The sequence below is a fragment of the Arvicanthis niloticus genome, chromosome 11, assembly GCF_011762505.2.
Source record: "Arvicanthis niloticus isolate mArvNil1 chromosome 11, mArvNil1.pat.X, whole genome shotgun sequence".
NCBI classification, from domain to species: domain Eukaryota; kingdom Metazoa; phylum Chordata; class Mammalia; order Rodentia; family Muridae; genus Arvicanthis; species Arvicanthis niloticus.
In genome coordinates, this window is record NC_047668.1 from 1,029,230 (window position 1) to 1,040,093 (window position 10,864).

A 10,864-nucleotide genomic window follows, 5' to 3' on the forward strand; every position below is an offset into this window, starting at 1 on the left:
GCCCCGCTGCATCAGGGCTGTTGGCCGGCAGCCGAGCTTCCCGGGCTCCTGGCTTGAAGTCCACCCCTGCCCCAGCCGCTGTCTCGGGAGCCACCCATTGTTTTCATAAAACACACGCTGCCTCTTTGGGCCCATTTGCCAGTTGCCATGGGCGTTTTTCTGTTTTGACTCAAGCAGGGATGCAGATTTAAGTGATTCCGAGCTGCGAATTCGGTGTGTTGGGGGTCTCCCCGCTGCTGTAGCCTTACTCTGGAAAAGTGCGAAGGTTCACTCTCTGTTCTCACGGTTCTGTCCCAGGCTCCTGACCTTGGCAAGGTACCAGGTAAATGTTTTCTCTAAGACTAAATAAAGCCTTGGGTCCTTCCTTTCTATTCGGAGAAGCTAAAACTGTTCTTAAAAAAATAACAATAATACAGTAGCTTCCTCAGAATTCCCTGTGAAACACACACACACACACACACACACACACACTTTTTTTTTCCTCCTCCAGAATAGATAAAGCCACAAACCGAGGCCCTCTAGTTGCTTCTGCCAACTCCAAATGGGCCCAGACCAACAAAAGCCAAAAGCGGACTCTCTCCAAGGAACTGGGGAAGAGGGGATGAAGGTGGGGGAAATGGGGAGGGACTCAACCGTCCATGCCTGCACCTAACAAAAAGCAAGGACGCACCACCCCCCCCCCCCCCCACACACACACACACAGCCAGGAGTATCTGAACCAGAGAGAGCTTCGAAACACTGTACAGAGTACATATCCAATCCTGCTCACCAATGTACCAGAGAATGAACTGGCACTTGGGAAAGGACAGGTCTTTTTGGTTTGAAACCAGGTTGTATGGCACACGCGCGCGCGCGCGCGCGCGCACACACACACACACACACACACAAAATGTCAATAGCACTTCACCAGATTTATGATAATCCAAAATGCCACTTATGTCCTAAACACACTCCTAAAGGATCAGGTACCTCCTTAGGGTAAAAACTACTGATAGATAATTTTCTAAAATACAGTCCAAAAGACATTAATTAGGTCTTTGAGATTATAAATAGGTCTTATTAAATGAAAAGAGTTGTGGTCAGAATCATGCTGGGTTTGGGAAATGGTGAGTTCTAAAGGAGAACAGGGTTTTTCGATAAAACTTCTCAGAACCTTTGATGTATAAATATGTGTTTTGCATCACAAAGAATGGGATAGAATATGCTGTCTCCTAAGTGTAATTGACCGTGGGTTTCTTTGGTTGGTGGTGGAGGGCGGGATGGGTAGGTGTTCACGTTAGATGGACCTCACCTTGGGTGACTTAAGTACACTGTGTCCTCCAGAGCACTCTTGGTGACTTGTGCACCCAGTGCAATGTGACATCCAGGAGCCAGCAGTCTTTGCACGGCTGTTTTCTGTTGTTGTTTGTTTAATTGATTGATTGTGTGTGTGGGGGGGTGTTGTTGTTGTTGTTTCTTAACAAGCTCTCCCTATGGAGCCCAAGCTGGCCCTACTTTGGTCTCCAAAGTGCAGCCAGGCCCAGCTTGCTCTTGAGTTTTACTGAACTGAAACCTTAAGAACTCAGGCAAACAAAATGTGAAGACAACAGGAAGTTGGCTGTAGATACAGGAAGCCACTGCAAAGGTGGCCTCAGAGAGAAACCGGTGTGGTGAACTCCTGGCATGCGCAGGTGATAAGAGGATCTGCAGAAAACAACCAGCCTGGCCAGTGCCTTTGGCTTAAAAAGCTCGAGGAAACGAAAATAGCCCAGGTGGCTGAGAGACGCAAGTGTGTATGAAATTATTCAAATACTGGCAGATGGACTGGAGGTCTCCTCTCTGCTGGGCTGGCAGCCTCGGCGTGGAAAGTCTTGCCTGGGAGCTGGGTCACGGGCAGCTACAGCGAAATACTGGAAATAAAAGCGCAGACAGATATAATAGCAGTGAGTCACAGTAAACCAAGAGCCATCAGGTGCTCCATGCTCCGGAGGGAAGCTGAAGCCAGGAGACTGCGCCGAGCTAGAAGAGCTAGCCAGGAGCAGGACACCCTGTGGTGCGAAGCACAAAGAGCTGAGTGTTCCAGTCCGAAGGATCAGGTTTCTCCACGTGGAAGCTGAGGCTGTGCACACAGAACTCAGGCTTCGTTTGGAGGTCAGGGGTACAAAACCCTGCCTAGTTCTACCCAGGAGGGTGCCAGCCCAGAACACTCATTCCTCCCAGGGCATGGCAGGGACCGACCTCAGGGTCTCTGTTGCTTCCTGAGTAAAACTAGGTGAGCAATCCAGTGGCCATCAGGGTCCCAGCCCCCTATGGCATCCCACCCCATACTATCACCCCCGTTCGGGCTTGAAAATCTGGATTCTGCCTTCAGAGGCTCTGTGCTCTGAAGCCTCCCCCTGAGCAGTTTATAAACTGTTGGCTCTTAAGTGTTTTCCAGCTTAACTGGATGGACTAGTGCCTGAGGCCCTGAGCTTGAGACCATAGTTCCAAAGGTAGAAAAGATAGGCTCCCTACCCCCTAGTCATTCAGGTCTGGTGGCCTTGGAGGATCTCAAGGCTGCTACACAGCCCAGGGTGGCAACACACAAATAAACTTGGGTAATTTTTTCCCTCTCTCTCACAGGTCACAGTCAAGCTTATTAAACTTGGACGACAGTAAACCAATGACTAACCGGATAATTAAAACCACAAGCCTAGGATCTCTGGGGCCTGTTCTCTAGGCCAGTGCCCCTTTGTGGATTTGAAACCCTCCATGGTGACTCCACCTCCGCTCAAGGTTGTTCCCCTGCTTGTCCAATGCTTCATCCCAACTCCCTCTCTGTTCGCTGTAAGGATAGAGGAAATCTAACACACCCCCACCCCAACCTCCCACCCCACCCACCACCCCCACCACAGCCCACACTCCCTCCTGCCTGACACATTTCCAACAGACTAAAGTTACTAAGCCCTTCCTGCCAGGAGGCGCTTAGCTCTTTCTGTTCCGTGGAACTTTGGCTTCGCTCAGAGCCTCCCAGTTCCTCAGGAGAGTGAGTTGGGAACTTCAAAGTGGCAAGCCACAGCTGAGAAGCCACTGAGTTACTTCAAAGACTGTTTTTTTTTCCAGCCTGAATCTTCTGGGGGTGGGGTGGGGAGTGAGGGGGGTGGGGAATGTTTCTCCCTTGCCTCTGAAACCACACAGTGAAAGTTTACAATGACCTCCGAGGCACTTCTACGATTCTACCTTTAATTTAGGCTGGGTCCCTAAATAGGAATGCTCAGTAGGGGTCCCCACCTGCCTTGGGCATGCTCCTCGATACCTCTCCACTGCCTCAAGTTCTGGCTGTCTGGCTTTCTGTCCAGATTATCCAGTCCATTGAGGGTGGAGAGGGGCCTATACTTGGGTTAGGGAAGGTACTGTGGTTTCAACATGCCCACAACATTCATGTACTGGGATCTTAATGCCTGGTGCAACAGTGTCCAGGCGGCCATTAGAGCTGAAACCCCAGCCCTCGGGAGGCCGAAAGAGGAAGATTCTGAGTTCAAGGCCAGGTGGAGTGACGTAATAAGTCTGAGGCCAGCCTCAGCTACAAGAGAGAGACTCTGTCTCAAAAAAACAAACAAAAAAGGAGGTATTAAAAGGACTTTTATAAGGGACCTTCACAAGAACTTTTAACAGACAATTCCTGTGATCACTGTTGCATTAGGTTTGCTCTCTTGTCCCATGAGGGCCTTCAGACACATGGTGATGCTGCAGAAGACCTAAAGGGCTGCAGCCAGTGCAACCTGTACATCTTGGTCTCCAAAATGTGTGTGTGTGTAGTTGTTGTTATTGTGTGTGTGTACATGTCATCTATATATGTGTGTATAGTAGTTGTTCTTATTGTGTGTGTGCATGTTGTCTATGTGTGGGTGCGTGTGTGTAGTAGTTGTTGTTATTGTGTATGTGTGTGCATGTCATCTATATGCGTGTGTGTATAGTTGTTATTGTGTGAGTGTGCGTGTTGTCTGTGTGTGGGTGCACAGGTGGAAGTTTGAAGACAACTTTGTGGAGTCAGTTCTCTTTCCCCTCCATTCATTCCTTCCTTGGAATCCTGCCAAGTGATTTTTTTTTTTTTTATACATAACTCAGTCTGTGATGTTGTGTTATTGCAGCACAAAAGGGACCAAGACTAGTGAACTATGTAACTTTTATATACTACCCTAGAATAGGTTTGTGAATGTTTTAATTTTTAAAATATGGTCAGGAAGATGGGTGGAGAGGTGCCTGTGTGCATGCACACACACACACACACACACACACATTAGCTTCTGATCCTCTATGTGGAATAGTCTAGGGCACAGCCAACCTGATGAAGCCTTGGAAGACCTGCAGGCTGTCAAAGACATCTTAAGGAATTCTAAACTGAACTGAGAAGTATGAAGCATGGTCAGCCTGAGAAGTATCCCGAAGCTATAGAGCTATGTCAAATGTCCCTGCTGCCTGGGGGACCACTGAAACTGCCAGCCCAGAGCCTCTTTGCCACAGCTGTGTTTTCTTCTTCGATGGATGTGAGAAAGGCAGCATGCCCCCCTGCCATGAGCAGGAAAGGCTGTGAGCATGCTTTCTACTTGGGAGACTGCAGGGCGGAGACCTACAGCAGGCCGGCCACTGCCTCTGCATAACAATCTTCTTATTCTCTTTCACCCAAATACATTAAAGTTAATTTTATTAAAAAATTTTTAATTAAAAATTATTTCAATTGAAATTAAAATAATTCTGAAGGTAGGTCCATATTGCACGTGTTCCCTGTCAGAGTCCTCTGTTCCCAGGAAGAAACATAAGCTGTAAACTTCACAGTCATTTTTATTCCTGAGTTGCTGTGACTTACTAGTCGAAGAAAACAGTCACAGTCAAACCATTCATTAAGAGACAAATTTAAGCAAGAAGAGTATGAGCTGCTGCCAGCGGCTGATGACAGGTTTTCAGAACGGAATGATATGCCTACCAGGCAGTGATTAAGTACGGTGACAACAGACAATTTAGTGAAGGGTCAGTGGCTGGCTGGTTTCTTTATTTTAAAATTGAAACCCGCTAATTACTTACTTGAAGTAGCAGCAAATGGTAGCATTGTGGTAACAGAAAGAATCCTACCACTTCCAGACAAGTAATGAGTATCTCATTTATGGTTTTCATTGTATTCTAGTTTTCTCAGATTTGGATGTCACCGAGAAGGAAGCTCTAAGTTCAGCTAAGTTCAGGAGGCACCTCTCTGAGGAGCTCTTCCTTGGTACCTCTCAAACTTGCTACTCCTAAGACGGCCTCTAGGATATTGACTTAGTTACTGTTCTATTGCTGTGAGGAGATACCATGTCCAAGACAACTTGCAAAAGAAGGTATTTATTTAAGGGCTTGCTTACAATTTTAGAGGGGGCATCCATGACTATTATGGAGTGAGGCAGGGCAACAAACAGGCAGGCATAGCACTGGAGCAATAGCTGAGAGCTTACAACTGATCCACAAGGCAGACAGATGGAACTAACTGGGAATGGCAGAGGCTTTTTTAAAACCTCAAAGCCCACCCCTAGTGACACAGCTCCTTCAACAAGGCCACACCTCCTAATCCTTCCCAAATAGTTCCACCAACTGGAGACCAAGTTTTCAAATATATGAACCTACAGGGGCCACTCTCATTCAAACCCCCATAGATACCTTCTATGCAATGGGACTAAGCTATGGTCACGCAGGCTGTCACCAGCCAGCCAGGGCACCAGGCCTGGAGATCTGGTTCTTATGGTGAACTACTTGTCTCTGAAGAAGGCCATAGGACCAAGTTACTTTTGGTTTTACTCTACATGGCCTAGCCTGGTGAAAAGGATGCATCCTATTGGTCCAGGGCACACTAGAATCAGGTGCAAACTCATCAGTCTCAAAACTGAAATTCTTTCCTTCATTGTAGTTGTTGTGTGTGTATGTGTGCACATGGTAGTTGTGGGGGCATACACCATATGTGCACATGTGGAAGCCAGAGCTCCGTGTCCAGTGTTCCCTCTACTGCTCTCCACCATCCAATAAGGACTCTTATTGAACCTGAAGCTTGTTGTTTCGGCTAGACTGGCTGGATACCAAGTTCCCAGTATCCTCTGCCCAGTTCTGGAATTACAAGTTCAAACAACAACATCCAGTTTGTCATTGTTGTTGTTTGTTTTGTTTGTTTAGTTGTTTACATCCCAATTTCAGCTTCCTCTCCCTCCTCTTATCCCACTCCCTCTCCCCTCACCAACCTTCCTTCCCTTCTCCTCAGAAACATCCAGGTTTTTATGTGGGGGCTTGGAAGCTGAAGTCAGATCCTCATGCTTGCACAAAAATCATGTCACCCACTGTTCCATCTCCTCAGGCCTTTGAATTTTTTTCTTGAGTAGTGGGGCCTACATTGTACTTGGCTTGTTCAGGAATCCTGATTTATCTCCTCTCTTCCTTCTAGAATGAATGGAGTCTCTACACATCACATCATGTGTCTTGACAGCTCACAATGTCAAGGGCAAAGATTAACTCCTGGAGGTTTTCTTTTTATATTAAGATTCTCAGGAGAAACAGAAGTTAAGTGGATAGATAGATTGTTGATAGATAGATAGATGACAGACAGATAGATAGATAGATGATTGCTAGACAGATGATAGATATACAGAAGACATAATAGAAGATAGATAGATAGATAGATAGATAGATAGATAGATAGATAGATAGACATACAGAGAGAGAATAGAAGATGATAGATAGATAGAAGATAGGTATCTATCAATCTGGCATCTGTAAGCCAAAGACCCAGGAAAGCCATTGACTTACTCCAATCAAGTCCCAAGTCCCTTTCTGAGACCCAGAATATCTGATGATGTAGCTCTAGGTCAGGGACTGAAGAAGAGACGTTCCAGTTAAGTCATGAAGCAAGAAAAAGAGAAAAATGTCCTCTTGCCTTGTGCTAGCCAGGCTGTCACTGAGCTAACAGTAACAGTCCCCACCTGCCTATGTGCATAGTTTCCCACTCCCCAACCATAGCAACACATGCTCTACAGCCCCTGCCCTGCTTCCCACCAGGCATGTCCAGCAGGCAGTGAAGAGCCAGAGCACAGCTCCCCGTCCCATCCTCTCTGTGACTGAGAAGCTCTCTGGACAGTGGGTCAGTCAGTTCAAAGGCTGGGGAGATGGCTTAGCCAGTAAACACCTGCAATCCAATAGCAGAACCCACAGAAAACCTGTGGGTAAAGGCTGCTTAAACATCAGGGCTAAGGTGTGAAGAGGGCACAAGTAAGGGCCTGAAGCTCACTGGTTATCTAGCCTTGCTGAATTGATGACTTTCAGATTCAGTAAGAGACTCAAAGTCTGAGAGAGAGAGAGAGAGAGAGAGAGAGAGAGAGAGAGAGAGAGAGAGAGAGACAGAGAGAGACAGACAGACAGACAGAGACAGAGATAGACAGACAGACAGAGCTAAAGAGACAGACAGACAGAGAAACAGACAGAGCAGGGGATTCACACAAGCAGTCAGGAATGGCAATCATAGATATTGCTCAACTCTTTACCGGATTTCTCAAGTACTGTATTAGGTTAAGTGACCCAAGGGTACACAGCAGGTTCAGCTGGACAGAGGTTAAAGTACAGAGCTTTTGTCTAATCCAGGGCTTTATCCACAACATACGAATTCCTGGAGGCATCCACTGAGGCTGTCAGACTAGTCTAGAGAGTGCATAGTGCATGCAAATGACAGTCACTGGGCTCGCCACAACCCGTGTGATATCTTGCATGGGCCTTACAGAAGTTTGTAGCGCAGTGCCCCAGTTTCAAGTCTCTCGGGTGAGGGGTTCTGTCTCCAGCTCTATAATTACTTCAGTTTGTGTTTGGAGAGGACGGAAGATGATGCACATAAATAGGGAGACTTCTTTGTGCCTTGATTTACCTCTTTTTAAACTGGAGGTAATGACTTCTCTGTGGCTCTGCAGAACTTTTTTGTACCCACACAGATATCCATAGAGTCTGGTCGCCACTGCCTGCACATGAATAATCCTGGTGTGGAGATACCTTTGTGTATTTCCTTGCCTCCATGTCTTAGACCAAGAGCTTCATGCCTTCTGTTGGGATTCTAGGGAGCTGGCGGAATCCTGCCTGAGGGTGATTTCAAAAGGAAACCCAGCTTTGAGGGGCTGAATGAGGTAAAAAGAAAAAATGTCTTCCCTCTCCTCCTTAGTTAACATTGAGTTGCCATGGCAGCAGGATTGTAGTCAACATTTTACCTGTATCATCACACTGAATCCTCATCACAGCCATGGGGAGATAATTACAAATAAAAAACGTAAATGCCAGTTTAAACAACATGTTATGAGTCTTCCCATTTCACAGATGTGGAAACGAGGCTCAGAAAATGTTAAAGAACCCACTCCCCATCATTACATCTGTTAAACGGCAGGCTCAGATTCACCTAGATAGTGGAATTTCCAGGAACAAAGCAAGTATAGTGGGGCTGATAGTGGGCCAGTGTCACCATGCCCTTCACCTTTCACTGTGTAATCTTCCTAGTGGGGATTTGAGGTAACTGAGGCAGATAGCAGAACAGGCGTGGAGGCTGGGACTACACTGCTCAGAAGCTTACAGTTTGGACTGCCCAGCCAGGCCTGGCCACAGCGGAGCAAGTACCAAGTGTGACATAATTTGACATGTTTATTTTTAGTTGAGTCCTGTGTGTGCATGTGTGTGTGTGTGTGCCTCCAAGTCTGTCCCCTCACAGGTGGAGACTAAGAGTGAACACCGGGTGTCTTGCTTTATCTCCCTTACCTTATTTTTTTAAATTTATTTCTTTTTATTTTCTGTGAATGAGTGTTTTGCCTGCATGTATGCAACATGCACCACATGCATGCCAGTGCCTGCAGCAATCAGAAGAGAGCATCAGATCCCCTGGGACTGGAGTCACAGACAACTGCCATGTGGGTTCTGGGAATCTAATCCAGGTCCTCTGGAAGAGCAGCCAGGGCTCTTAACCACTGAGCCATCTCTCCAACCCCTCTCACATTTTTTGAGACAAGGTCTGTCAGTAACTGTGGAACTTGCCATTCCAGCTAGACTGGCTGACCAAGACACATGTATCTTTGCCCCTCCCCAGTGCTGGGTTTATAAATGCACACTGCTATGCCCATACATTAGCACTGGAGATCCAAATCCAGGTCCTCATGGTTGCACAAGCTCTTAGCCCATTGAGCCATCCCCTAGCTCCACTTCCTGTCATCTTAACACTACCCACCAAATGCACACAAACTAAGAGAATTGCTGGTCACCAGGGCCCAGCACCAGGATTGTAAATCCAGTCGAGTTAAGACTGCAAAATCCAGAGTCTGGGAGTCAAAGCCCGGTTGTCAACCCAGTCCTGTCCTGCACTCGACTGCCTCTTCTTCTTCTTCTTTTTTTTTTATTTGCTTGCAACATGACAGATGCTGCTGTGTCCTTCGCCAAGGACTTCTTGGCCAGTGGAGTGGCCACGGCCATCTCCAAGACGGCGGTAGCACCCATCGAGCTGGTGAAGCTGCTGCTGCAGGTGCAGCATGCCAGCAAGCAAATCACGGCAGATAAGCAATACAAGGGCATTATAGACTGCTCAGTTCGTATTCCCAAGGAACAGGAGTCCTGTCCTTCTGGCGTGGTAACCTGGCCAATGTCATCAGATATTTCCCTACCCAGGCTCTCAACTTTGCCTTCAAAGACAAATACAAGCAGATCTTTCTGAGTGGTGTGGGCAAGAGGACCCAGTTTTGGCGCTACTTTGCAGGGAACCTGGCATGAGGTGGTGCCGCTGGGGCCACATCCTTGTGCTTTGTGTACCCTCTTGATTTTGCCCGTACCTGTCTAGCAGCTGATGTGGGCAAAGCTGAAGCTGAAAGGAAATTCACAACCCTTGGTGACTGTCTGATTAAGGTCTACAAGTCTGATGGGATTAAGGGCCTGTACCAAGGCTTTAATGTCAGTACAGGGCATTATCATCTACCGAGCTGCAAAGGGAATGCTCACAGATCCCAATACTACTCACATTTTCATCAGCTGGATGATTGCACAGTCTGTCACTGCTGTTGCTGGCCTGACTTCCTATCCTTTTGACACGGTTTGCTGTTGTATGATGATGCAGTCGGACACAGAGGAACTGATATCATGTATACAGGCACGCTTGACTGCTGGCGGAAAATCACTCGTGATGAAGAAAGCAAGGCTTTTTTCAAGGGTGCATGGTCCAGTGTTCTCAGAGGCATGGGTGGTGCCTTTGTGCTTGTCTTGTATGATGATCAAGAAGTACACATAATTATGTCCTAGGTGTCCTCCCCAAGAACAGGCATGTTGTACAATATACCATATCTTGAACATTCTGGACAGATTCTCTGGGTTTGTCTGTTTTACCAGTGGCAACTATTTACCAGTTGAAAAGTGGGAAGCAAAATATTCATCTGACCAGTTTTCTCTTAAAGCCATTCCCATAATGACAATAATGATGGGACTCAATTATATTTTATTTCAGTCACTCCTGATAATAAAAAATTGAAGAAATAAAAATATTCAAAACAAAACAAAACAAACAAAAAAAAAAAGACTGCAAAATCGATGTGGTCTCAATCCTCCACATGCTCCCAGCCCTCATTCTCCTTTCTTCAGGTTCACAAAAGCCCTCAGTGTCCTTGCTGACTGATGCTCACCTGTTGACCCTCGTCCTATGCCCAGCTTGAGGCCCATTCCTTCATCCCTGTCATGCACCCATCCAGTTACCCTTTGCCCTCATACTTTCTGGCTTTCTTAAAGAGTGTATCTGGCTCATCCTTTCAGGCCATGCTCATCCTGTCAGACAAGACCTGTGGAGGTATGGCTCATAGAACTCATGACACTCCTGCTGTGGAGTTCTTAGACA

At 46.8% G+C, this 10,864-nt stretch overlaps 1 pseudogene; it reads left to right on the forward strand.

The window, feature by feature from the left end:
* The first annotated feature begins 4,785 nt into the window (after window positions 1–4,785).
* Window positions 4,786–10,464, forward strand: LOC143443834 (ADP/ATP translocase 2 pseudogene; annotated as a pseudogene).
* The last annotated feature ends 400 nt before the right edge of the window (window positions 10,465–10,864 follow it).